General features: G+C 43.4%; 3 non-coding genes across 3 annotated transcripts; 1 reads left to right on the forward strand and 2 right to left on the reverse strand.

The window, feature by feature from the left end:
• Positions 1-2,686: 2,686 nt before the first annotated feature.
• trnaw-cca (transfer RNA tryptophan (anticodon CCA)) lies at positions 2,687-2,758 on the reverse strand. The gene has a single exon. It is a non-coding gene; the product is annotated as a tRNA-Trp (tRNA).
• A 9,223-nt stretch (positions 2,759-11,981) lies between these two features.
• Positions 11,982-12,063, reverse strand: trnas-gcu (transfer RNA serine (anticodon GCU)). The gene has a single exon. It is a non-coding gene; the product is annotated as a tRNA-Ser (tRNA).
• An 11,584-nt stretch (positions 12,064-23,647) lies between these two features.
• Positions 23,648-23,736, forward strand: trnap-ugg (transfer RNA proline (anticodon UGG)). Its single transcript is given in 2 exon segments — positions 23,648-23,683; positions 23,701-23,736. It is a non-coding gene; the product is annotated as a tRNA-Pro (tRNA).
• Positions 23,737-24,942: the final 1,206 nt, after the last annotated feature.

A 24,942-nucleotide genomic window follows, 5' to 3' on the forward strand; every position in this document is an offset into this window, starting at 1 on the left:
AGGAATATATCACACTTTGGGGCTTTTTAAGCGGATTTACTGATAAACCTGGGATTTGAGAGGAAGCTGGTTCATGGTTTACAGAACAAATTCAGTCCCTGGGGTGGAGGCAACAGCTGCACCGTCCAATAACAGACAGGACGAGGACACTGTCTCAGGCCTGGTGAGCTCAGTCGATGTAAGCATGAAACTCTGAATCTCAAGTTTTTGAGTTTGAGCCCCACGATGGGTGTTTTTTATTTCCTTTTTCGGCTGATTTTACAGGCATTCTCCAGCTCTGAATTCCTCGGCAGAGAGTTCAAGGAGTGTTTGAAATGAGATTCAACAGCAGTATGAGAAAGTCTCTCCTTGATTCAGGACTCTTACCTCTCTGCAGCAACTCACTGCTGAAGATTGAACTTTATCTCATTTCATTTTCAGCTCATGGTCAGTGTGAATCAGTGAGACTTCTGGCTGTCTCCCACTTCACAATCCATCAGTGCTGAGAAATCAATGGGGAATATTACTCACATGTTACAATGCTTTATAAATACTTGAATGTATTTCACACTGTGTCTAACAGTGTGAATCTCCCCTGGTATATCAGCTCACCAATACTTCAGCAGAACATTCACATAATGTGAGCTCTGAGATCTGTTCAGATCCCATTCCCAAGACCTGGAAAGTGGGATTGGGCTGGATCGCTCTTTTTCAGCTGGCACAGACACGATTGCTAAATGGTCTCATTCTGTGCCATAAATTTTCTCCATTTTCGATGTTCTATGAAGTGAGGTGTAATTGGGAGGGACAATTCCACCAGGGTTATATTTTCTACCAAAACAATGACACAAGGGCTACTTCAAGTTTTCATTCATTCATTCATGCGATGTGGGCTTCGCTGGCGAGGCCAGCATTTATTGCCCATGAGAAAGTGGTGGTGAGCTGCCTTCTTGAACCATTACAGTCCATGTGGGATAGGTACACACACAGTGCTGTGAGAAAGGGAGTTCCAGGATTTTGACCCATCGACAGTGAAGGAACGGCGATATAGTTCCAAGTCAGGATGGTGTGTGGTTTGGAGGCGAACTTGCATGTGGTGGTATCCCCTGCATTTGCTGCCCCTGCCCTTCTAGGTGGTAAAGGTCACTGGTTTGGAAGGTGCTGTCTAAGGAGTCGTGGTGCATTGCTGCAGTGCATCTTGTAGACGGTACACACTCTGCAACTGTGCGTCGATGGTGGAGGGAGTGAATCTTTGCAGATGGGGTGCCAATCATGCGGGCTGCTTTGGCCTGGCGATGTTGAGATTCTTGAGTTGGAATTGCACCCATCCAGGCAAGTGGAGAGTATTCCATCACACTCTTGACTTGTGCCTTGTGGATGGTGGACAGGCTTTGGGGAGTCAAGAGTCATGGATGAGTGAGAGGAATATATCACACTTTGGGGCTTTTGTAAGAGGATTTATTGATAAACCTGGGATTTGAGAGGAAGCTGCTTCATGGTTTACAGAACAAATTCAGCCCCTGGGGTGGAACCAACAGCTGCACTGTAATTACTCGCCTCAGGATTCCAAGCCTCTGACCTGCTCTTGTAGCTACGTTATTTGTATGGCTCCCCTTTGGTAACCTCCATAATGTTGATAGTGCTGGATTCAGTGATTGTAATGCTATTGAATGTCAAGGGGAGATGGTTAGATTCTCTCTTGTTGGAGATATTCATTGCCTGGCACTTGTGTGGTGCGAATGTTACTTGCCACTTATCATCCCAAGTCTGTGTGACTGAAATAGCTCAGTTGGGAGTGTGTTGGACTGAAGATCCCTGGTTCAATCTGGGGTTTTGGCAGTTCTCCTTTATTCTGCATCGCCATTTGGTTTTGACTCTTGAGCTGCACAATTTACACTGAAATTATTTACCCAACTCTGAAGGTTGGATTGGAATAGAGAGATATCAAGGATGGGAAATATTTACATTGTCTGCTTTAGCTTATTCTCTATCTCCCTGTGTCCTTTTACCCAGTTTTTGACTCTCTCGGGGCAGGGTGAACATTTGATTTGCTGCATTTGTCCCAAACTGAAGCCTTTTCCACATCTCTGGGTGGTCAGACTCGCTCTGTCTGTTTTTGTTGCTCGTGACCATTAACGAGAACAGGCCACGAGTTCAACGTTTATCAGCAAACGGAAGATAATTGGAAAGAATTCTGTGTTACTCCAGACCAGTGACAAAGATACAATGGATGTTATTCAAAATAAGTTTCCTCTGAGATTTTATGTAAACTTGTTTGTATCTAAAAGTTGGATTTTAAGTGTAACAAAAATGTGTCAAATTATTGACTGACCATGTAACAGCGCACATGGGGATCAAATCCACAGCCTTGTTGTTATCAACACTGCGTCCTAACCAACTGAACTAAGTGGCCTATAGACAGAGCCAGGTATGGGTTTGAGCCGCACGCTGGGCGGTTTGTGTTTTATTTCTCACACTGGGTGACAGAGCAATTGTACAAACAATGGACACATCACATCCCTGAAACATTGTTCTGATATAAAACAGTGTGAAATAAGAACTGAGCATGGAAATGGAGCGGAACCAGAAATCAGGACTTTAATCTATTAAAGTTGATCTTGAAATTCAACCGTTCACTGAACATTCCAAAAGATTGAATTCTCTCCTGATATAAAATCCAGGAACTTGAGCTGCTGTAAAACGCAACTGAGCCTGATGTGATTTGAACACACAACCTTCTGATTTGGAGTCAGACGCGCTACCGTTGTGCCACAAGCTCACAGATAAAGCAAAATTTTCCATTCCTGGCAGATTTACTTCCTGTTTAGATTCAGTGATTGAAATTAATTCAATCCTCATCTGACCTCCACTCTGTAAAGGCCTACTCCCCGACCTGAATCCGACGGGACCCGACGACCTGTGTCGGGTTCGGGTCATGTCGGGTCGCTCTTCCGGGTCTGGCTTTTGGACTCGGGTAGGGTCAGGCCAGGTTCAGGTCAGGCTGGGTCCAGGTTGGACTGAGTCCGGGTGTGACACACACAGTAAGTATTACATTTAACTCTGCTGGGAAGTTGAGTTTAATAAGTGTCAAAAGTTGAAAAGCCAACCAAAGCCGGGACTCCGGGTCATGAAGGAGGGAAACACTGAGTCTGCTCAGTGAGCAAGTGAGCATCTCTATGATGTCATTGCGCTCATGCTGCAGCTTCCTGTAGATTCGAAATCGGGAGGTAGGTAAAGTGAACATTCCGGTGGTCAGGTAAGGCTCGGGTCGGGTTGGGCATGGGAATAAATGGAGATACTCGGGCCGGGTCGGGCTTGGGTATAATGTGGTTCTGTCGGGTTCGGGTCGGGTATTTTTTCCTGACCTGAGCAGGCCTTTACCGCTCTGTCAGTTCAGTGCCTTATTTAAACTATTACTTGGAGTTCTGTTTTATAGGGTCTCGGCTGTTGAAGTGTTTCCCAGACCCACTACTCTGATTAATCAGACATTTTGCTGCTAACTGCTGCTGCTACAATTGAAATGTAAAAAAAGAATTTCCAGTGACCTGCAACCAATGGACAAATACATTGCAGAAAGTTAAAGCTCATTCACCAATCCAAAAATGTGTCTTTCTGCTTATATTTATAAACAACTCCTTCTCTCCACTATGGGAACTATACAATCACTACAGTTATTTGAAAGTTAGTATAAGATGTTCCAGTTCATCAATTTTAAAACTGCAGCAGGTATTTTCCAGAAAACTTCTCTGTTGGAACCTCAGTCCCATTTAGATTGAAAGTGGACAATTAATGTATTCACTTGTTCATTGTGGACAGGTGACTGACTTCGAATAAATCTCATTAACTTTCAATGAGGTGGCAGTATTTCTGTGCTCCCATTTTACACAGTCTGTCCTGTTCATGCACCATGTTTTTATTCTCCTCTCCCATTCTCCACAGGATACAGATTGCAAGCATCATCAATCTAGCTGTTGAAAAGCATTGGAAGAATCTGGTCACACAGGTATTGAAACATTCATTATCTTCCATTTTACAAGTTGGTTGCTTTAAACACAGTACGATGTGCAATCATCTTGAAAAGCGATTCTCTTCAATATCCAATACAAATTGAATTACAAACCTGACAGACAAACACAGGAGAACAAGTGACGAGTGAACACAAACCTCATGGTGCTCATTTTCAGATTTATTGCAGTCACTTACAAAACAAGTGAAAGAATATTACAGTGAAATGATTTGGAAAGTAGGTGTGACTTTTGTTGGTGCCTTTCTTTGCTCTGTTGGTGAAACTTTCTTGCACCTGACTCCTGTTCATGTCTCTGTTTCCTCTATTGAATGAGGAAGGAGGTATTTGATCAGAAATCAACTGGATTGTGTACCTTTGAGAGGGGATTTCTGCACCGTCAGGGCTGGAAACAGGAGTGAGTGAAAGACAATGTGTGGAGTTTGATTTTGTACAGAGGGAGAGCAAATCTAACAGGACTGTGAGATATTGGCCTGGATTTTGCAGCCCAATAGTGGTGAACTCTGAGACTTTCACTGCTATTGAGGGTCTGAACAGCACTGCAACTGCCAGTACATGCACACACTAACACCAGCATCTGGAAGTTGTGGTGGTGAGAAATGTGCTTAGAAGGAGCCTCTGATCATAATTGCACCAGCCCACTCTTTAAAGTGACAGGGACCTGTAGTTCAGCAATTTGGGCTCATTGCCCACAACGTACCCTGATTTTTACCTGGGTTGGATTAGAGCCGGTACCAACAGCTTCAGGGGTGCTCGGGAAGGACTTTTCTGTTGACACAACAGCTCCACTATTCCAGGAAGACACCGGCAGCAGCAGGGGTCAACTTTCGGAGGGAGTTCAGACATTTTAAATGTTGTATTTTGTTTCTTAATTGTCTGTAACTTTTTAGCATCGCCTTATCAGAGTTCTTAAATTTACATCTGACTTTTTATTAACAAGATTGAAGTGCTTTTAAAAGATCTCTAAATATATATGACATTTTATCGAGATTTATCTGGCTTCTTTGTAAAGACTCGAGTAAGATTGAAATGACTTTTAAAAACTACATCTTATCCTTTAAAATCCTGCTTACATGTCGATGACATTGGAAGATGGCTTCAGAATAACTTAGACTATCTTTCTAACAGGTACTGTAACAGCTTCAGTCCTACTTTCTGCAAAAGCTGGTGAATTACAAAGAAACAATGTATTGAGCATTTTATAAACTGTTGATGCAGATGGGATTCAAACTCATACATGTAAAACAGAAGGAATTAACAATCCATCATCTTAACCTCTCAAACACTTCATCACCCAGCTTTGTGCCAGTAACCCATCACATGTCTTTTTTGCCTCGATGGAAATTTGGGCAGGATGGTCACCTTCAGCTCAGATCCTGACTGTGCATCCAGATGTGCAATGATGGAAATGTAGCTTCTTTTAGTAAATGACATTTCCATCACATCAGGTCATGGCCTGTTAGGAATGGAGTGGTGTGAAACATTTCCAGACCATGTCCAACACGTTTCTACTCAGTGTGAAAACCCACCACGGAAAGACTGGAACATACAATCATTTGATCACATCATGATTAACATCACTCAGACACCTGAACCATTAGGTCACTGACGAAGTCATGATGACTTCGAATTTCTCATGAAATGACAACTGAACTAACTGACTGGAAGAATTGCTTTAACTCCACGTGATCAGAGAGGCACAGCCTCAGACCGACTTGGCAGATGAATATTGATTGAATAATTTCTGTGTGAGGAATGTTCCAGCATCATAAACCAGGGGAACGTGCTGACTGAGCTGTGTCGTCATCTCTTCTGGGCAGTCGGACAGTTCACCCTTCATTCTGCTCTGATTCACTTTCCCAAAGCGGATCTACAGATTCTCAAATCTGGAGAAGGGGTTTTCTTATTTTGTTCCTTTTGATTTTTCTTGCTCCTGAATGATAATATATTCTAAACCTCGGATCAACCCTCCCCTTTGCGTCGTGTTATAGTCTTGGTTAAAAGAGACACAAAACGGCACAAACACTCTGAAACATACAACACGGTCACACTTTCCTTCAGTGAGATTAATGTTGAGCTGTTTTCCAGGTTAAATGCAACTGCAAACACATTGCTCTCAAAGAAATTGTAGGGGATTGAGTTGCCGTTGTAATATTAGCACTGGACATCTGTACGAGCAGGAACAGCCGTTTCAAACTCACATCCTTCACAAAGGCAACCACTGAGCTGTTTTCTTTTGTGAATGAAATTCATAAGAAAAGTTAAAGTTCACAAGAAAATGGATGTAAATGATTGATAGCTAAACTTTTGAAGCAAGGATATGAATCCAAGATTTTCTGATTATAAGACACACACTCGAACCAATTAAGCTACTGAGCCAGATCACAAGTGCTGTGACAACTAAGGGCAGAGGAGGGCACTCTTTATTCTCATCCCACTTCTCCACAGGTCACAACATCTATGTGAACTTTTCCCACATACTGATACAGTCAATCATGTACTCTATTTTTCCCAGAATAGAAGACACTGACCAGGTTTCTTTAATGAACAACAAAATTATCCATTTATTGTCGAACAAGTTTTAACTAGTCATGAAGTAAAGCATAAACACACAGGTGGAAATTTTAAAAGTTCCTTTTTCACCTTTACCAACTTTTAAAGTCCTTTTTTTTATCTTCGAGCCACATGCACACACACACCGGATGGCTGAAAAAAATAAAAGGGATTTTTAAAAAAAGTCAGCACTCTGTTGCAGACAAAAAAAACCTCTTGGGCTGTTTATTTGCTCATTTTTGAAGAAATCATCAGATGAGATATGTTGCTCCAAAACTGGAATACAGTCTAACTTCCGAGTATACGTAGACAGGTCACTAGGGTATTTTAGAACAGTTCTTTTCAGAAGGCATTGAGAATTAATTTTAGCAGGCCTTCTTCAAAGACATGCGACAAGATGAATTAACTCAGTGGCCTTCCCAGGGTCTTTTAAAGATTTTCTGGAAAACAAACTGGGTTGTGGTCTTCTCTCCTTCCTTGACGATTCTTCAGGCTAACTTTATCAGCTGCTCACTCCAGCAGGTAAAACACACTGACTGCTACAACCAAAGGTTGTGAGTTTTCTGCCGTCTTAGGTTTGCGCTGCTGCTGCCAAGCTTGTCCAATCAAGGGGCATGACTGACTTCTCTGTCCACATTTCTCCCTGTTACCATGGTTTCTGTTCTATACTTAACTTGAATCATGTGTCAACCAGTAAACATAGTTGCCAAATTGGTTCTTTTGGTGCTGTCTTGAAAAAGAACTGGTCCTACACTTATTCAGTTTGATTATGACTTCTTCAAAAAATATTTTAACAAAAGAAACAGAATCCCTTCCATAACATCATGTACTTTCCCTGAGCTACAGGTTATTGCAAGTCTCTCTGCCAGTGTTTATTTTAGGTGATTTTGTACTCAGGTTCTTTTGGAATCCATGTGTTTGCAGCTCTTTGTGAGTGAGAGATGTGGTAATATGTTTAAAAGATTTCCCTGTAAATTATTCATATCTCCATCTTTCCCCGAACTTTGTACAAACACATTAATATGGGAATCACACACATCAGGCCGTCAAACCTGTCCGCTAAACATTGAAAGGTGACAGTGTTTATTGTGACGGGGTTCCATTTATGAAGACACATCTTGATGATTCACACATGCAAAAATTTGTATTTTAAGTTCATGACATAATGACATAAATAAACATTTCCTTGCACTTGCCACGCTTGTTGAACATTTTCTCTGCTGATGCCCCCTGAATATATTAGAGAACATGGTGACAAGGTTGAGATTAAAGTCTGTAAATATAGGCAGCAAACAGCAGCAGGGACTGCAGTGAACAAGATTTACGTGACATATTTGTGCTTCTATTGGTGGGTGAAATAAGATACTAAACACACAAAATCCTACATTTGAGCTCGCGTAAAAGATTGCTCTGTCTATGGAGATAGCATCAAAGAATGCTCAGGAATTTTGTCCTATGCCAGTGATCGTAACACACTTCAGGGGAACTTTAAAAAAAAATGGTAAAATGGGCTTTCACATAACAGAAGAAATTTTACACAGAAAAGTGTGAAGTGATACAATTTGGAAGAAGAATGCCATATAAATGAAAGGTTACAATTCTAAACTGGGTGCAGGAGCAGAGAGACAATGTACACCAATGTTAGAAGGATTGAAAAGGTTGCTTAGAGCAAACAGGACACTTGGCTTTATTAATAGAGGCATAGAGTAAAAACATATAAGTTATGCTAAACCTTTATAAAATACTGGGAATGAATGGCCTCCACCTGTACCTCCACAGAAAGCTTCCATTCCAGGTTTACACACACTCGTCAGAATCACTCTCCACAGATCCTGCCACTCCAGGCTCGGACACCCACTTCAGGATCACTCTCCACAGATCCCGCCATTCCAGGTTCGGGCACCCACTTCAGGATCACTCTCCAAAGATCCCAGCACTACGGGATTGGAAACCCTCTTCAGAGATCCTAAATCTCCAGACACGGACATCCTTTGAGGACCACTCTCCACAGATTCTGCCCTCCAGGCTCAGACACCCTCTTCAGAATCACTCTCCATACATCCCGCCGCTCCACGCACGGATATCTCCCTCAGGATCAGATCAAAGAATGTTGCTTGTCACTTATCAGCTCAAGCCTGAATGTTGTTCAGGTCTTGCTGCTTGCAGGCACAGACTGCTTCAGTATCTGAGGAGTTGTGAATCATCAGCGAACATTCCCACTTCTCACTTATGTTGAAGAGAAAGCCATCAATGAAACAGCTGAGGATGTTTGGGCCCAGGACACTGCCCTGAGAAACTAGGTATCCAGTCATGAAAGGTGGAGGACAATTAAATAACGAACCAGATGAGGAGGCTCCAAAAACATCCCTATCCTCAATGTTGGTGGAGCCGAGCACGTCAGTGCAAAAGATAAAGCTGAAGCATTTGAACCATCTTCAGTCAGAAATTGCTCAGTGGATGATTCAACTTGGCCTCCTGAGTTCCCCAGCATCACAGCTTCCAGTTTTCAGCCAATTTGCTTCACTCCACATAATGGCAAGAAACAGCTGCAGGCACTCGATACAGCAAAGACTATGGGCCCGAACATCATTCCGGCTCTAGTACTGAAGACTTGTGCTCCAGAACTCGCTGCGCCCTCAGCCAAGCTGTTCCAGTAGAGCGACAACACAGGCATCTACTTGCTGCCCCATCAGTCTACTATCAATCATCAGCAAAGCAATGGAAGATGTCACCAACAGTGCTATCAAGCACCACACACTTAGCAATAATCTGATCATCGATGCTCAATTTAGGTTCTGCCAGGGTCTCTCAGCTCCAGGAAATAATTTGGCAGATAGAGGAGAATGTGGGAAAATGTGAGGTTATCCACTTTGGTAGGAAGAATAGAAAAGGAAAATATTATTTAAATTGTGAGAGATTACAGAATGCTGCGGTGTAGAAGGATCTGGGTGTCCTCGTGCATGAATCACAAAAAGTTGCCATGCAGGTACAGCAAATAATTAGGAAGGCAAATGGAATGTTACCCTTTATTGCAAGGGGGATGGAGTATAAAAGTAGAGAAGTCTTGCTACAAATGTACATGGTGCTGGTGAAACCACACCTAGAGTACTGTGTACAGTTTTGGTCTCCTTATTTAAGGAGGGATATACTTGCATTGGAGGCAGTTGAGAGAAGGTTCATTGGATTGATTCCTGTGATGAAGGTGTTGTCTTATGAGGAAAGTTGAGCAGGTTGGACCGATACTCATTGGAGTTGAGAAAAATGAAAGGTGAACGTATTGAGACATATAAGATTCTGAGGGGGCTTGACAGGGTAGATGCTGAGAGGATGTTTCCTCTCGTGGTGGAATCTAGAACGAGGGGACATAGTTTCAGATTTAGGGGTTTTTCATTTAAGAAGGAATTTCTTCTCTCAGAGGGTCATTAATCTTTGGAATTCTTTACCGCAGAGAGCAGTGGAGGCTGGGTCATTGAATGTCTTCAAGATTTTTATCTACAAGAGAGCCAAGGGTTATGTGGGCAGGCAAGAAAGTGGGGTTGAGGTCATGATCAGGTCAGCCATGATCCTATTGAATGGCGGAGCAAGCTCGAGGGGCCAAATGGCCTACTCCTGCTACTAGTTCTTCTGATCTTATGTTCGTATGATCTCATTGCAGCTTGGTCCAAACAGAGACGTAAGAGTGGAATTCCAGAGGAGAGGTGAGTGTGATTGCCCTTGAGTGAGTGTGGCATCAAGGATCCCCAGCAAAATTGAAGTCAATGGGAATCAGGGGGAAAACTCTCCACTTGCTGGAGTCATACCTCGCACAAAGCAAGATGGTTGTGGTTAGTGGAGGCCAATCATCTCAGCCCAGGACATTGCCTCAGCAGTTTCTCAGGGTAGTGTCCTGGACACAAACATCCCAGCTGTTTCATTGACGACTTTCTCTTCAACATAAGTCAGAAGTGGGAATGTTACATGATGATTCACAACTCTTCAGATACTGAAGCAGTCTGTGCCTGCAAGCAGCAAGACCTGAACAACATTCAGGCTTGAGCTGATAAGTGACAAGCAACCTTCTGGCCACACAAGTGCCAAGCAGTGAACATCTCCAATGAGAGAGAAAAAAAATCTACCTTTTGATATTCAGAAGCATTATCATCATTAAATCCCCCACCATCAACATCTTGACCAGAAACTTAACTAGACCAGTCACATCTATGCTGTGGCTATAAGCGCAGGTCAGAGATTACGAATTCTGCAGCAAGTATCTCACCTCCTGACACCCCAAATCCTGTCCACCATCTACAAGGCACAAGTCAGGAGTGTGATGGAATACATCCCACTCAACAACACTCAAGAAGCTCAACACCATCCAGGACAAAGCAGCGCACTTGATCGGTACCTAACCCGCCACCTTAAACATTCAATCCCTCCACAACCAGTACACAGTGGCTGCAGTGTGTACCATCTCCATATGCACTGCAGCAACTCGCCAAGTATCCTTCAACAGCACCTTCCAAACTCGTGACCACTACCACCTCGAAGGACAAGGGCAGCAGATGCATGGGAACTCACTACCTGCAGGTTCCCCTCCAAGTCACTCACCATCCTGACTTGGAACGATATCGCCATTTCTTCACTGTTGTTGGGTCACAATCCTGGAACTCCCTCCCCAACGGCACTGTCGGTGTTCCTGCACCATATGGACTGCATCAGTTCAAGAAGGCAGCTCTCCACCACCTTCTCAACGGCAATAGGAATGGGTAATAAATGCTAGCCTTATCAGCGATACTCACACCCAAGAATGAATAAAAACCAAATCACTCTCCACAGATTCCCCACAATCTGGGCTTGGACATTTACTTCAGGAGCACAGAGCTTTATATCACTGCAACATGAGTTCCAATCTTCAGATTCTGTTCACTTTTCACATTATTTTCTACCAGTCCACGAGCTTTTATTAATTCAGTATTTGGGTCTCTGATCCTCAACAGTTTCTAACATCTCACCTCTTACAAAAAAACACTCTGATCTATCGTAGGTACTAAATGACCCCTCATTTTAAACTCCATCTGCCAAAGCATTGCTCACTCACTTAATCTATCAAGAAGATTTGAAAATAAATTTCTTGCCAAAGGATAATTTTCTGCATCTGCTCCCTCGCCATTTGCTTTTCCCATTTGTCTTTCACTTGGTGCAAATCGAGAGAAAGTAAAGATGGAAGGAAGGAGGGGAGGAAAAATCCTGCTCCGTTTCGTGATCCCTATTTGATCTTCATTCCAGTGCAGTTTGGGTGAAGAATTCCAATTGTCTGTCTCAATTTTAATAAAGTATAACCAATTCTGGAATCACTGTCTGGACATGGACAAGAACAGGTTTCGAGGCTGACTTTCCACATCAACTCCCCCAACAGAAACAATACACTAAAAAGTTCATAAACTAGCAACAAGGATGGGATTTGAACCCACGTGTGCACAGCACAATGGATTAGCAGCCCATCACCTTAACCTCTCAGCCACCTTGTCAGTTGCGTAGACGTAGCTATCACCTTCAGCACAGTTTCTGGCTGTGCAGCTAGCTGTGTAATGATGGAAAAAGACCTTCTGGAAGTAAATGAAGTTGGGAATGGAGTGGTGTGAAACATTTCCAGACCATGTCCAACACGTTTCTAGTCAATGTGAAAACCCACCACGGAAAGACTAGAACATACAATCATTTCATCACATCATCATTAACATCACTCAGACACCTGAACTATTAGGTCACTGACGAAGTCATGATGACCGAATTTCTCATGAAATTACAACTGAACTAACTGACTGGAAGAATTGCTTTAACTCCACATGATCAGCGAGGCACAGCCTCAGGCCGACTTGTCGGGTGGTTTAAACAGATATCGCTGCTTCTGATCTTCACCAGAACAGAGAGTGAGATGTAACATTGATCATCAAACAGACTGTGAGAGAATACAACAGAATAAAACACATGGAGAGACACTGTGGAATAACAAATAGATTTGATTGGAATGTTGAAATTTTGATTGGAATGGATAAAACACCAGAAACAACAGATTAAAGTGGGATTCTCATCATTATATTGATCTGGGACAGAAAAGAGAAACTGATGGAAAGAAGAGAAGAAGGAAGAAAAGAAAGGATGGAACTGTTCAATTTTTTCAGTTTTTTCACTCGCCCATCAAAGCTGATAAAAAAAGTTGCAAATAACAGAGAATTTCACCAAAAAGGGAGATTAAATGTTGCTGAAACCTTGGATCGAAGGATGCCCCAACAGATCACCTGTTTAACTGTCTCCTCACTGGGGGATTTCAATCAGTGAGCAATATTATTCTCTACTTTTTTTGTTAATTGGTCCCAGAACTGTCACTTGGAATTAATATCTGTGTTCCGACTCCTGAATAATAAAATTGTGAGTTTGTCGATATTTTCTGGACACAGTTCCTGCTGAAAGAACTGAGAACTCTTTTCTAATTTACTCAATACTCTGTACACACTCATCAAGCCTGCTAAGCTAGCATCCTTCGTGCTGCTCTCTCTTCTCCCAAACTTCATCTCATGTGACTGTTACATCATCACTCTGACAGTGGGAGGGGTTGATCCCACTATCTTCAGCATTAACCCTATACATCCTTATACCACACTGTCTGTCCAAAAAAAATGGGTGGAGGGAACTTCCTTCATTTATCAAAACACCAACAGCAGCACAGTGGCGCAATGGTTAGCACCGCAGCCTCCCAGCTCCAGCGACCAGGATTCAGTTCTGGGTACCGCCTGTGTGGAGTTTGCAAGTTCTCCCTGTGTCTGTGTGGGTTTGCGCCGGGTGCTCTGGTTTCCTCCCACCTCCAAAAGACTTGCAGGTTGGTAGGTAAATTGGCCATTGAACATTGTCCCGAGTGCAGGTACGTAGTAGGAGAATGGTGGGGATGTGGTAGAGAATATGGGATTAATGCAGGATTAGTATAAGTGGGTGGTTGCTGGTTGGCACAGACTCGGTGGGCCGAAGGGCCTGTTTCAGTGCTGTATCTCTGAATAAGAAAAGTAAAATAAAAGCTACCAGTCGTAAATCAACTCAAACCCATTAGAGAGATAGAGGGAGACTGTCAGAGAACTTCCTGCATCCAGTCCTGACCCTGTCACACTCAGCAGCTTCTCACCCAGACCCCACTCTCATCAAAACTGAACATTGTTACCGAGACCCTTCAAATACTGTTTATAAAAGGTAGAAAAATTCAAACTTCATCACAGCTAGATTGAATAGAACAAAGTTTAATATCTTCTCGTCATCACTCGGTAACCACATGAGACAGTCCTGAAATCAGTAGCATAAATTATCAGCTGTAAGAATGTTTGTCATTGGGTTGAATCATTTCTGTGTGATGAATGTTCCAGCATCATAAACCAGGGGAACGTGTTGACTGAGCTGTGTCTTCATCTCTTCTGGACAGTTCACCCTTCATTTTGCTCTGATTCACTTTCCCAAAGCGGATCTACAGATTCTCAAATCCAGAGACTGGGTTTTCTTATTTTGTTCCTTTTGATTTTTCTTGCTCCTGAATGATAATATATTCCAACCTCGGATCAAACTTGCCCTGTCTCACAGTCTCGGTTTAAAGCGACAAATAACGGCACCAACATTCTGAAACAAACAACACGGTCACATTCTGCTAAAGTGAGATTAATGCTGAGGCAGTTTCCGTGTCGAATGCGATTGTGAACAAATTTCTCTCAAGGAAATTGTGAGTGATCAAGTATTTGCACTGAATTTCTGTGCAAGAAGGGACAGTTTCAAACAGCCATTCCCAAATCACTTCCTTCACAAAGAAAAAGACTGTGCTGTCTTAACGTGTGACTCAACTTCACAAACAAATTTGAACTCGAAGTTCAGGAGAAGACAGAGATGTGAATGATTGACAGTGTAATCTTTAAATCATAATTTTCCGTTTCTTCGTTGAAGTGAGGCTCAACCCTAAGCCACTAGAGATCGCGGAAAGCTACAAACTTGGATCCAGAAATCAGAAAAGTAGTGAAACAGTTGGTGAGTACATTGTGACACTGAAGAATTTATCACTACATTGCAACATTGGCACATTCTTAGACCGTACATTATGAGACAGATTTGTGCTTATATTGGTGGATGAGGAAAGATACTAAACACACAAAATCCCAATTTGAGCTAGTGTGTAAGATTGCTCTTTCCACGGAGATAGCATCAAAGAATGCTCGTGAATTTCGTCCTATGCCAGTGACAGTAACACACTTCAGAGGAACTTAAACACACTGGTAAAATGGGCTTTCACACAACAGATAAAATTTTACACAGAGAATTATGAAGTGATACAGTTTGGGAGGAAGAATGAGACAATGTGCACCAATCTTTTTTGATCAAGGTTTGAAAAGGTTGCGAAGAGCAAACAGGACACTTGGCTTTATTAATAGAGGCATCGAGTAAAAGCAAATAAGTTATGCGAAACCTTTATAAAACACTGGGGCTGAATGGCCTACTCCTGTACCTCCACAGAAAGCTTCCACTCCAGGCTCAGACACCCTCTTCAGGATCACTCTCCATACATCTCGCCACTCCACGCACGGATATATCCCTCAGGATCAGATCACAGCTCCACAGTCCTGCCACACCCAGTCGTGAATGGTGGTGGATAATTAAATAACTAACAAGATGAGGAGGCTCCAAAAACATTCACATCCTCAATGATGGTGGTGCTGAGCACGTCAGTGCAAAAGGCAAAACTGAAGCATTTGCAACCATCTTCAGTCAGAAGTATTAAGTGGATTTGATCCGTGCTAATTTCAGCTCCTCATGCTCGCTGGTGCCTTGGTTCTCGGGTGCTAATTTCAGAGTAAATCATGCAGCTTGACAATTGGAGCCAAATAAAAAGACACAGGAGAGGTTGAAAGTGCCAAAACCTGGGATTGAACCAAGAACTGTTTAACTGTTAGTACAGCACGAACTCAACAAAGCTATTTCAACAACACACTAAAGCCACCATTCTGTCACTGCTTTGGAAGACAATATATACATTAAAGTGTTTGTAAAAAGTTACAGAACACAACATGTGAGTAATATTCCCCATTGTTTTCTCAGTACTGATGGACTGTGAAGTGGGAGACAGCCAGAAGTCCCACTGTGCCACACTCACCCTGAGCTGTGAGTGAAATGAGATTAAGTTCAATCTTTAGCAGAGAGATTCTGGAGAGAGGTCAGAGTCCTGAATCAAGGAAAGACTTTCTGACACAATAAAAGCAAAATACTGCAGATGCTGGAAATCAGAAATAAAAACAAAAAGTGCTGGAAATACTCAATAGCTCTGGCAGCATCTGTGGTGAGAGAAACGGAGTTAACATTTCTGGTCTGTGACCTTTCATCAGAACTGACACAGGTTAGAAAAGAATTAGGTTTTAAACAAGTGAAGGGGAGGGGCATGTGGGAGAGAACAAAGGGGAAGGTGTTTGAAAGGGCAGAGGGCAGGAGAGATTAAATAACAAAGCTGTCCTGGGACAAAGTGTGTTAATGCTTGTGGTTGCCTGACACCAGTCATGCTCTGATGTTATTGAACACAATGTTCAATCCACAAGGCTGTAGAGTGCTGAATCAAAAGGTCGGGTGCTGCACCTCGAGCTTGGGTCGATTTTCACTGGAACACTGGAGCAGGCCAAAGACAGAAATGTTGACATGAGAGCAGGGGGGAGTGTTGAAATGGCAAGCAACCAGAAGCTCAGGATCATGCTTTCGGCCTGAGCAGAGGTGTTCCACCTAATCTGCTTTTGGTCTCCCCAGTTTAGAGGAGCCCGCATTGTGAGTAGTGAATACAGTATACATAATTGAAAGAAGTACAAGTAAATCGCTGCTTCTCCTAAAAGGAGTGTTTGGGGCTTTAGATAATGAGCAGAGAGGACGGAAAAGGGCAGGTATTAAATCTCCTGCGATTGCATGGGAAGGTGCCTTGGGAAGGGGAAGAGGTGTTGGGGTAATGGAGGAGTGGTCCAGGGTGTTGTGGAAGGAACAATCCCTTCGGAATGCTGACAAGGGAGGGGAAGTTGCGTTTGGTGGTGGCATCACGCTGGAGGTGGCGGAAATGGCGGAGGATGATCCTTTGGATGTGTTTATGTTTTGTGATACAGCACTGAAACAGGGCCTTCGGCCCACCGAGTCTGTGCCGACCATCAACCAAACATTTATACTAATCCTGCACGAATCCCATATTCCAATAACATCCCCACCGGCCCCTATATATTTCCCTACGACCTACCTATACTAGGGGCAATTTATAATGGCCAATTTACCTACCAACCTGCAAGTCTTTTGGCTTGTGGGAGGAAACTGGAGCACCCGGAGGAAACCCGCACAGACACAGGGAGAACTTGCAAACTTCACACAGACAGTACCCAGAATTGAACCCGGGTTGCTGGAACTGTGAGACTGCAGTGCTAACCACTGCGCCACTGTGCTGCTGTGGAAGCAAGTGGGGTGGAAAGTGAGGACAAGGGGATCCCTGTTGCAGTTCTGGGAGGGAGGGGAAGGGGGAGGGTAGAGGTTGAAGGTCCATTCAACTACACTGGGAGGGGGGATTTGAAATCTGGTGATGTTGTTGAATTTAATTTCAAACACCCCTTGAACTCTCTGCCGATGAACTCTGAAAAAGGTAAGAACAACCACACAACATGGGTCTCAAATCCAAGACCCTGAGATTAAAAGTCTCATGCTCTACCAACTGAGTTAACAAGGCCTGATACAGTACTTCTACTCTGTCTATTATTGGACGGATGCAGCTGTTGGCTCCACCCCGATGGCGGAGTTTGTTCCACCAACCATGAAGCAGCTTCCTATCAATTCCCAAAATTATCAGTAAATCCACTTACAGAAGCCCCAAAGCGTGATATATTCCTCTCACTCATCGATAATAAAACTTATAAATCTTTTTACCTTGCAAATGCTGCCATCTATTTTGTCAGTATTTATTTCTCTCTCCTTTTTATTTAGTACATGCATTCCTTTGGAATTTTTTTCCAATTATATCTGAGGGAAGAAATGAACAGATCTGGCAACTCAAAACTGGGCATCCATGAGGCACTGTGGGCCATCAGCAGCAGCAGAATTGTATTTAAACACAAAATGTTACCTCATAGCCTGACATATCCCTCACTCTACCATTACCATCAAGCCAAGGGAGCAATGGTGGTTCAATGAAGTGTGCAGGAGGGCATGTCAGGAACAGCACCAAGCAGACCTAAAAATGAGTGAAGCTACAACACAGGATTACTTGCATGTCAAACAGTGGAAGCAGCATGCAATAGACAGAGCTGAGTGATCTCACAACCAACTGATCAGATCAAAGCTCTGCAGTCCTGCCACATCCAGTCCTGAATGGTGGTGGATAATTAAACAATCAACAGGAGGTTCCACAAATATCCCCATCCTTAATGATAGGGGAGACCAGCATATCAGTGCAAAATACAAGGTTGAATAATTTGCAACCATCTTCAGCCAGAAGTATCAACTAAATGATGCATCTCGACCTCCTCCTGATGTCTCCAGCATCGCAGATGCCAATCTTCAGCAAATCCACTTCACTCCACATGATATCAAGAAATGGCTGAAGGCACTGGATACTGACAACATCCCGGCTGCAGTGCTGATGACTTATGCTTCAGAACTAGCCGCGCCACTAGCCACGCTGTTCCAGTACAGCTACAACACTGGCATCTACCCAGCAACGTGGAAAATTACCCAGGTATGTCCTGCAAACAAAAAGCAGGACACATCCAACCCTGTCAATTACTGCCCCATCAGCCTCCTCTTGATTATCAGTAAAGTGATGGAAGGTGTCATTGACAGTGCTATCAAGCAGCACTTACACAGCAATAACCTGCTCATCAATGCTCATTTTGGGTTCTGCCAGAGCCACTTGGTTCCTGACCTCGTTGCAGCCTTGACCCAAATTTGGACAAAAGAGCTGAACTCAAGAGGTGAGGTGAGGAGACAGTGACTGCTCTTGCCAAGGGCATCAAGGAGCCCTTGCAAAATTGAAGTCAATGGCAACCAGGGAGAAAACTCTCCACTAGAATTCTTTGAGGAAGTGACAAAGTTGATTGATGAGGGAAGGGCTGTAGATGTCATATACATGGACTTCAGTAAGGCGTTTGATAAGGTTCCCCATGGTAGGCTGATGGAGAAAGTGAAGTCGCATTGGGTCCAGGGTGTACTAGCTAGATGGATAAAGAACTGGCTGGGCAACAGGAGACAGAGAGTAGCAGTGGAAGGGAGTTTCTCAAAATGGAGACGTGTTCCACAGGGATCCGTGCTGGGACCACTGTTGTTTGTGATATACATAAATGATTTGGAGGAAAGTATAGGTGGTCTGATTAGCAAGTTTGCAGACGACACTAAGATTGGTGGAGTAGCAGATAGTGAAGGGGACTGTCAGAGAATACAGCAGAATATAAATAGATTGGAGAGTTGGGCAGAGAAATGGCAGATGGAGTTCAATCAGGGTAAATGCGAGGTGATGCATTTTGGAAGATCCAATTCAAGAGTGAACTATACAGTAAATGGAAAAGTCCTGGGGAAAATTGATGTACAGAGAGATTTGGGTGTTCAGGTCCATTGTTCCCTGAAGGTGGCAACGCTGGTCAATAGAGTGGTCAAGAAGGCATACGGCATGCTTTCCTTCATCGGACGGGGTATTGAGTACAAGAGTTGGCAGGTCATGTTACAGTTGTATGGGACTTTGGTTCGGCCACATTTGGAATACTGCATACAGTTCTGGTCGCCACATTACCAAAAGGATGTGGATGCTTTGGAGAGGGTGCAGAGGAGGTTCACCAGGATGTTGCCTGGTATGGAGGGTGCTAGCTATGAGGAGAGGTTGAGTAGATTAGGATTATTTTCATTAGAAAGCCGACGGTTGAGGGGGGACCTGATTGAGGTGTACAAAATCATGAGAGGTATAGACAGGGTGGATAGCAAGAAGCTTTTTCCCAGAGTGGGGGATTCAAATACAAGGGGTGACGAGTTCAAAGTGAGAGGGGAAAAGTTTAGGGGGGATATGCGTGGAAAGTTCTTTATGCAGAGGGTGGTGGGTGCCTGGAACGCGTTGCCAGCGGAGGTGATAGACGCGGGCACGATAGCGTCTTTTAAGATGTATCTAGACAGAAACATGAATGGGCAGGAAGCAAAGAGATACAGACCCTTAGAAAGTAGGCGACATGTTTAGGTAGAGGATCTGGATCGGCGCAGGCTTGGAGGGCCGAAGGGCCTGTTCCTGTGCTGTAATTTTCCTTGTTCTTTGTTCTTTAGTTGGAGTCATACCTAGCGCAAAGGAATATGGTGATAGTTGTGGGTGGCCAATCATCTCAGTCCCAGAACAGCACTCAGGAGTTCCTCAGGGTAGTGTCCCAGGCCCCAACCATATTCCGTTGCTTCATCAATGACCTTCCCTCTCTCATAATGTCAGAAGTGGGGATGTTCGCTGTTGATTGCAAAATGTTCAGTAGCATTAGCAACTCCTCAGCTACTGAAGCAGTCCGTGTCCACATGTGGAGAGACCTGGACAACATTGGGCTTGGGCTGATAAGTGACAAGGAACATTCAACCCACAAAAGTGCCAGGCAATGAACATCTCCAACAAGAGAGAATCTAACCATCTCCCCTTGACATTCAATGGCATTACCATTGCCGAATCCCTCACTATCCACATTCTGGGGGTTACCGTTGAGCAGGATCTGAATTGGATCAGCCATATAAATACCGTAGCTACAAGAGCAGGTCAGATGCTGGGAATTCTGCTGTGAATCACTCACCTCCTGTCCACCATCTACAAGGCACAAGTCAGGAGTGTGATGGAATACTCCCCATTTGCCTGGATGAGTGCAGCTCCAAAAACACTCAAGAAGCTCAACATCATCCAGGACAAAGCAGCTCGCTTGATCAGCACCCCTTCCACCACCTTAAATATTCACTCCCTCCACCACCAGTGAACAGTGGTAGCAGTGCGTACCATCTACAAGATGCACTGCAATAACTCACCAAGACTCCTTCGACAGCGCCTTCCAAACCCATGACCTCGACCACCGAGAAGGACATTGGATGCGTAGGAACACCACCATCTGCCAGTTCCCGTCCAAGCTACACACCATCCTGACTGGGAACTATATCACCGTTCCTTCACTGTCACTGGATCAAAATCCTGGAACTCCCTTCCAAACAGCACTGTGGATTTACCTACAGCACATGGACTGCAACAACTCAAAAAGGCTGCTCACCACCACCTTCTCAAGGGAAGTTAGGAATGGGCAATAAATGCTGGCGTTGCCAGCGATGCCCACATTCCGTGAAAGAATAAAAAAGAGATTTGCCACAACGGTAGCAGGGTGAGGGACTTCAGTGATGTGGAGAGATTGGAGAAGCTGGGGTTGTTCTCCTTGCAGCAGAGAAAGTTCCGAAAAGATTTGACACATTTGTTCAAAATCATGGAGGTTTTCAATAGTTTAAATAAGGAGAAACTGTTTCCAGTGGTAAAAGGGTCAGTAAGCAGAGGACACAGATATCAGGTGATTGGCAGAAGAACCAGAGGTGACATGAAGAACCATTTTTTACACAGTAATGTGTTGTGATAAAGAAAGAAAAGACTTGCATTTATGTAGCACCTTTCAAGACCACTGGACATATCAAAGCACTTTGGAGACAATGAAATACTTTTGAAGTGTAATCACTGTTGTAATGTCAGAAATGCAGCAGCTAATACCCACAAACAGCAATGTGATAATGACCAACTGATCTGATTGAGGGGCAAATATTGATCACAACACCAGGGAGAATTGCTCTTCACTTGTTTGAAATTGCAGCATGGGATCTTTTACATTCACCCAAACATGCAGACCAGGTCTTGGTTTAACATCACACCTGAAAGGCAGCACCTTCAACACCCTCAGTGCTGTACTGGAGTGTCAGCTGTGAACTCTGAACCCAGAAGCTTGTGATTTCGAGGTGAGTGTGACCAACTGAGCCACAGCTTTTCCCTGAGTCTCAATCCTTCTACCAACAGTTTCTCTCTATCGGGTCTGTCACGACCCCTCATGATTGTGAACACCTCTATCAAATCTCCTCTCTAAGGAGAACAACCCCAGCTTCTCCCATCTATCCACATAACTGAAATCCTAACCACACGTTGCAGTAAGGAACTTTTCCTCAAGTTCTTTCCAGTTTTGTGAGTCACCTTAAATCTGTAATCTTCGGTTATTGACGGTTCAGCAGTTAGAAACAGTTCCTCAGTATTTACTCTACCTCAAACCTTCAAGGAAGCTCTGCAAAGTAACTGAAAATCAAGTTGTCAGAAGTGGGATTTAAACACATGCCTCCAGTGAAAGCTGCAACCTGAACAGAGAAGCTGAAACCGCTCAGTCACCTCAACTGTTCAGACATATTGCGAGAGTGGTTAGCAAAGCATGTGGGATCTTGGGCTTTAACAATAGAGACATTGAGTACAAAAGCAGGGTTGTTATGCTGAACTCTGGTTCGGCCCCAATTGGAGTGTTGCATCCAGATCTGCTCACCAATCTTAAGAAAGAATGTGCGGATTCTTGAGAGGATGCAGAGGAGATTTAGCAGAATAGTTCCAGGGATGGAGGGTTTTAGTTTCAAGGTTAGGTTAGAAAAACAGGGTTTTTTCTGCCTGTATCAAAGGAGATTGAGGGGAGAATTGATAGAGGTGTCGAAGGCTATGACAGTTTTAGATAAGTTGGCAAGGAACAATTGTTCCCATTAACTATTGGTACAAGGACTAGGGGATTCAGATTGAAGGTTTTGGACAAGAGACGCAGGGGGAATGTGCGGAAGAGCTTTTTTACACAGTGATTGGTAATGATCTGTAACTCGCTGCCCCCGAGGGCGGAGGAAGTGGAGACAATCGTTGGTTACAAAAGGAATTTCGATGGGCATTTGAAGGAAATAAATTTTCAGGGCTAGGGGGATCGAGCAGACGAGTGGGACTGACTGGATCGCTCCATGGAGAGCTGGCCTGTACTCGATGGGGCGAATGGCCTCCTTCTATACCACAAATGACCCAATGACTCGATGAGTCTATGTCACTCTCAGAATCAAGACAACAGAGTGACAGATTTAACACAACATTATAACATATGTTTGGTTTGACAAATTCAATAATAACTCGTCTCCACTCCTAGTATTTCTAAATCCCACACATTCACTATAATGTCAACAATTATTTCCTGTTGTGTCTCTCTCACATTTGTAAACTTCACTATATTGGAGTGAGGTGACATCTACTGGCGGGAAGCAAGAACTGCAAGCAAGCAGCAGAAACTCCACAGTCTGTCAGGGTGAAAGAAACATTGCAATATGAGGAAATAGTGAAGGGGTTTGATCGGGTTGATGGAAACATGATTCCACTTGTGGTATCGTATGAAGCAAGGGCCGGAAATATAAAATTGTCGTTAATAAAAGAAATGAGGAATTCATGAAAAATGCATTTGCTTAGAGAATGGTTCTCGAGATATACAGCACTGATATAGGCCCTTTGGCCCACTGAGTCTGCACTGACCATCAACCACCCATTTATACTAATCCTATGTTAACCCAGAATTCCCTACCACATCCCCACATTTCTCCTATCACCTACCCTAGGGCCAATTTGCAACAGTCAATTTATCTATCAACCCACAAGGCTTTCGTTGTGGGAGGAAACCAGAGTACCTTGTGGAAGCCCACATAAACAACTTGCAAACTCCACACAGGCAGTATACAGAACTGAATCGGGGTCATTGAAGTTGTGAAGCTACAGTGCACACCACTGCACCACCCTTAGAATGTGGATAGAGTAAAAAGTGAGATTGGATGGACAGAAGCAGTCTGAAAAGATGGCTCAAACAAAAGGTGAAAACCCTGAAATGTTAACTCTGTTTCTCTCTCCACAGATGCTGTCAGAGGAGCTGAGTATTTCCAGCACTTTCTGTTTTTATTTCAGCTTTGTAGGATATTGTTTTGATCTGAAAAAAATGCATGATCGGCTGTGGGTGCCAGTGAAATTCCACAGGAGCGAATAAAAGCTATGCTAACGGCGGCTCGTTGGTCTAGGGGTATGATTCTCGCTTTGGGTATATAAGTGATTAATATGTGAGAGGTCCTGGGTTCAAATCCCAGACGAGCCCTTCTCTGTTGCCATTTTTAGTTTAAGGTCATCGATTGCTTTCAGCCTTCCAGAAAGCGGAATCGATTTCCAAACTGAGCCTGCTTGAGGACAGGGGAACTGGAATCAAAGAGCTTGTCGACAAAATTGAAATGAACAAAATATACAGATTGTCAAGTGGGAATATAAGGTTGCAACAGTAACTAAAGGCCTTTTCGGGTCAGCAAATGAAACCCGACCCAAGCCTGACAGCACCGCATCGGACCTGGTCCGAGTCCTTTCATTTTTTTCCCGTGCCCGAACTGACCACCAGAATGTTCAGTTAAACTTGCTTCCGTTTTTCACTTTTTAAGCTTGTGCAGATAAGGCAACAAAAACTGTAACTGGACTTGAAAGGTTGTTTAAATGTACATTAAGATTAGAGCAACGTACCGGAGGTGATGAGCTGAAGATTGTTACCATAGAAGTTAGTGATTGTGAGGTCACTAGTTCAAGAGAAATTCATGGAGTTGTGCCCAGACAGGTTGTCCCACACTGTATTGATTAAAATATTGCCCGAAGGCGAGAAAATATCATTATACATTCCCTAGACTCCTGCTTTCCAGGTTGAAATACTTTCTGCAAGTTTATCCAGAGAGCAGCTGAGATGCAGAGACCAGGAAGGTCTTGAGTGATTAATTATTATAAAATATACATTCTTATATTAAAGAGATTGTGCTCTACCTTCGATGGAATCGCTCACTGCAGACTAGTGCAGAGTGTTTCCCGCCTTGACGTCCTGGCTGTCACTGGATCTTGAGTCCAGGCCTCTGGATTACTGGTCCAGTAATCTTTGAAATTTCTCCCTTGATCTAATATTTTAATCTGGTAAGTCAGATTTTACAAAAAAAAATTAAATGATTTAAGACTGCTTCATGTTCAGCAGTGCCAAATGAATAAAGAAATTCAAATATATTCAAAATTATATATCAACTATTAAATACTAATGCCCAGCTTTGAATACAAAAAAATGCCTCTAATTGTGTTCTGGTCTGGAATGGAATTCTTCAGTGTTTCTGTTTAGCTTGGATTGACTCATCGATTTTCTTGTTTTTAACTTTGTCGATGCCTTTGAATAATTGTGGCTCCTTCTTCAGGGTGTCTTCTTTCACCAGGTAGTTCTGACCTCTGATGATGTTGATCATAATCAGCTTCAATTTGCTGATAGTTTTGGAAGTGAGCAGATTTC

This window comes from Heterodontus francisci, chromosome 28 (genome assembly GCF_036365525.1).
Source record: "Heterodontus francisci isolate sHetFra1 chromosome 28, sHetFra1.hap1, whole genome shotgun sequence".
Classification (NCBI taxonomy): domain Eukaryota; kingdom Metazoa; phylum Chordata; class Chondrichthyes; order Heterodontiformes; family Heterodontidae; genus Heterodontus; species Heterodontus francisci.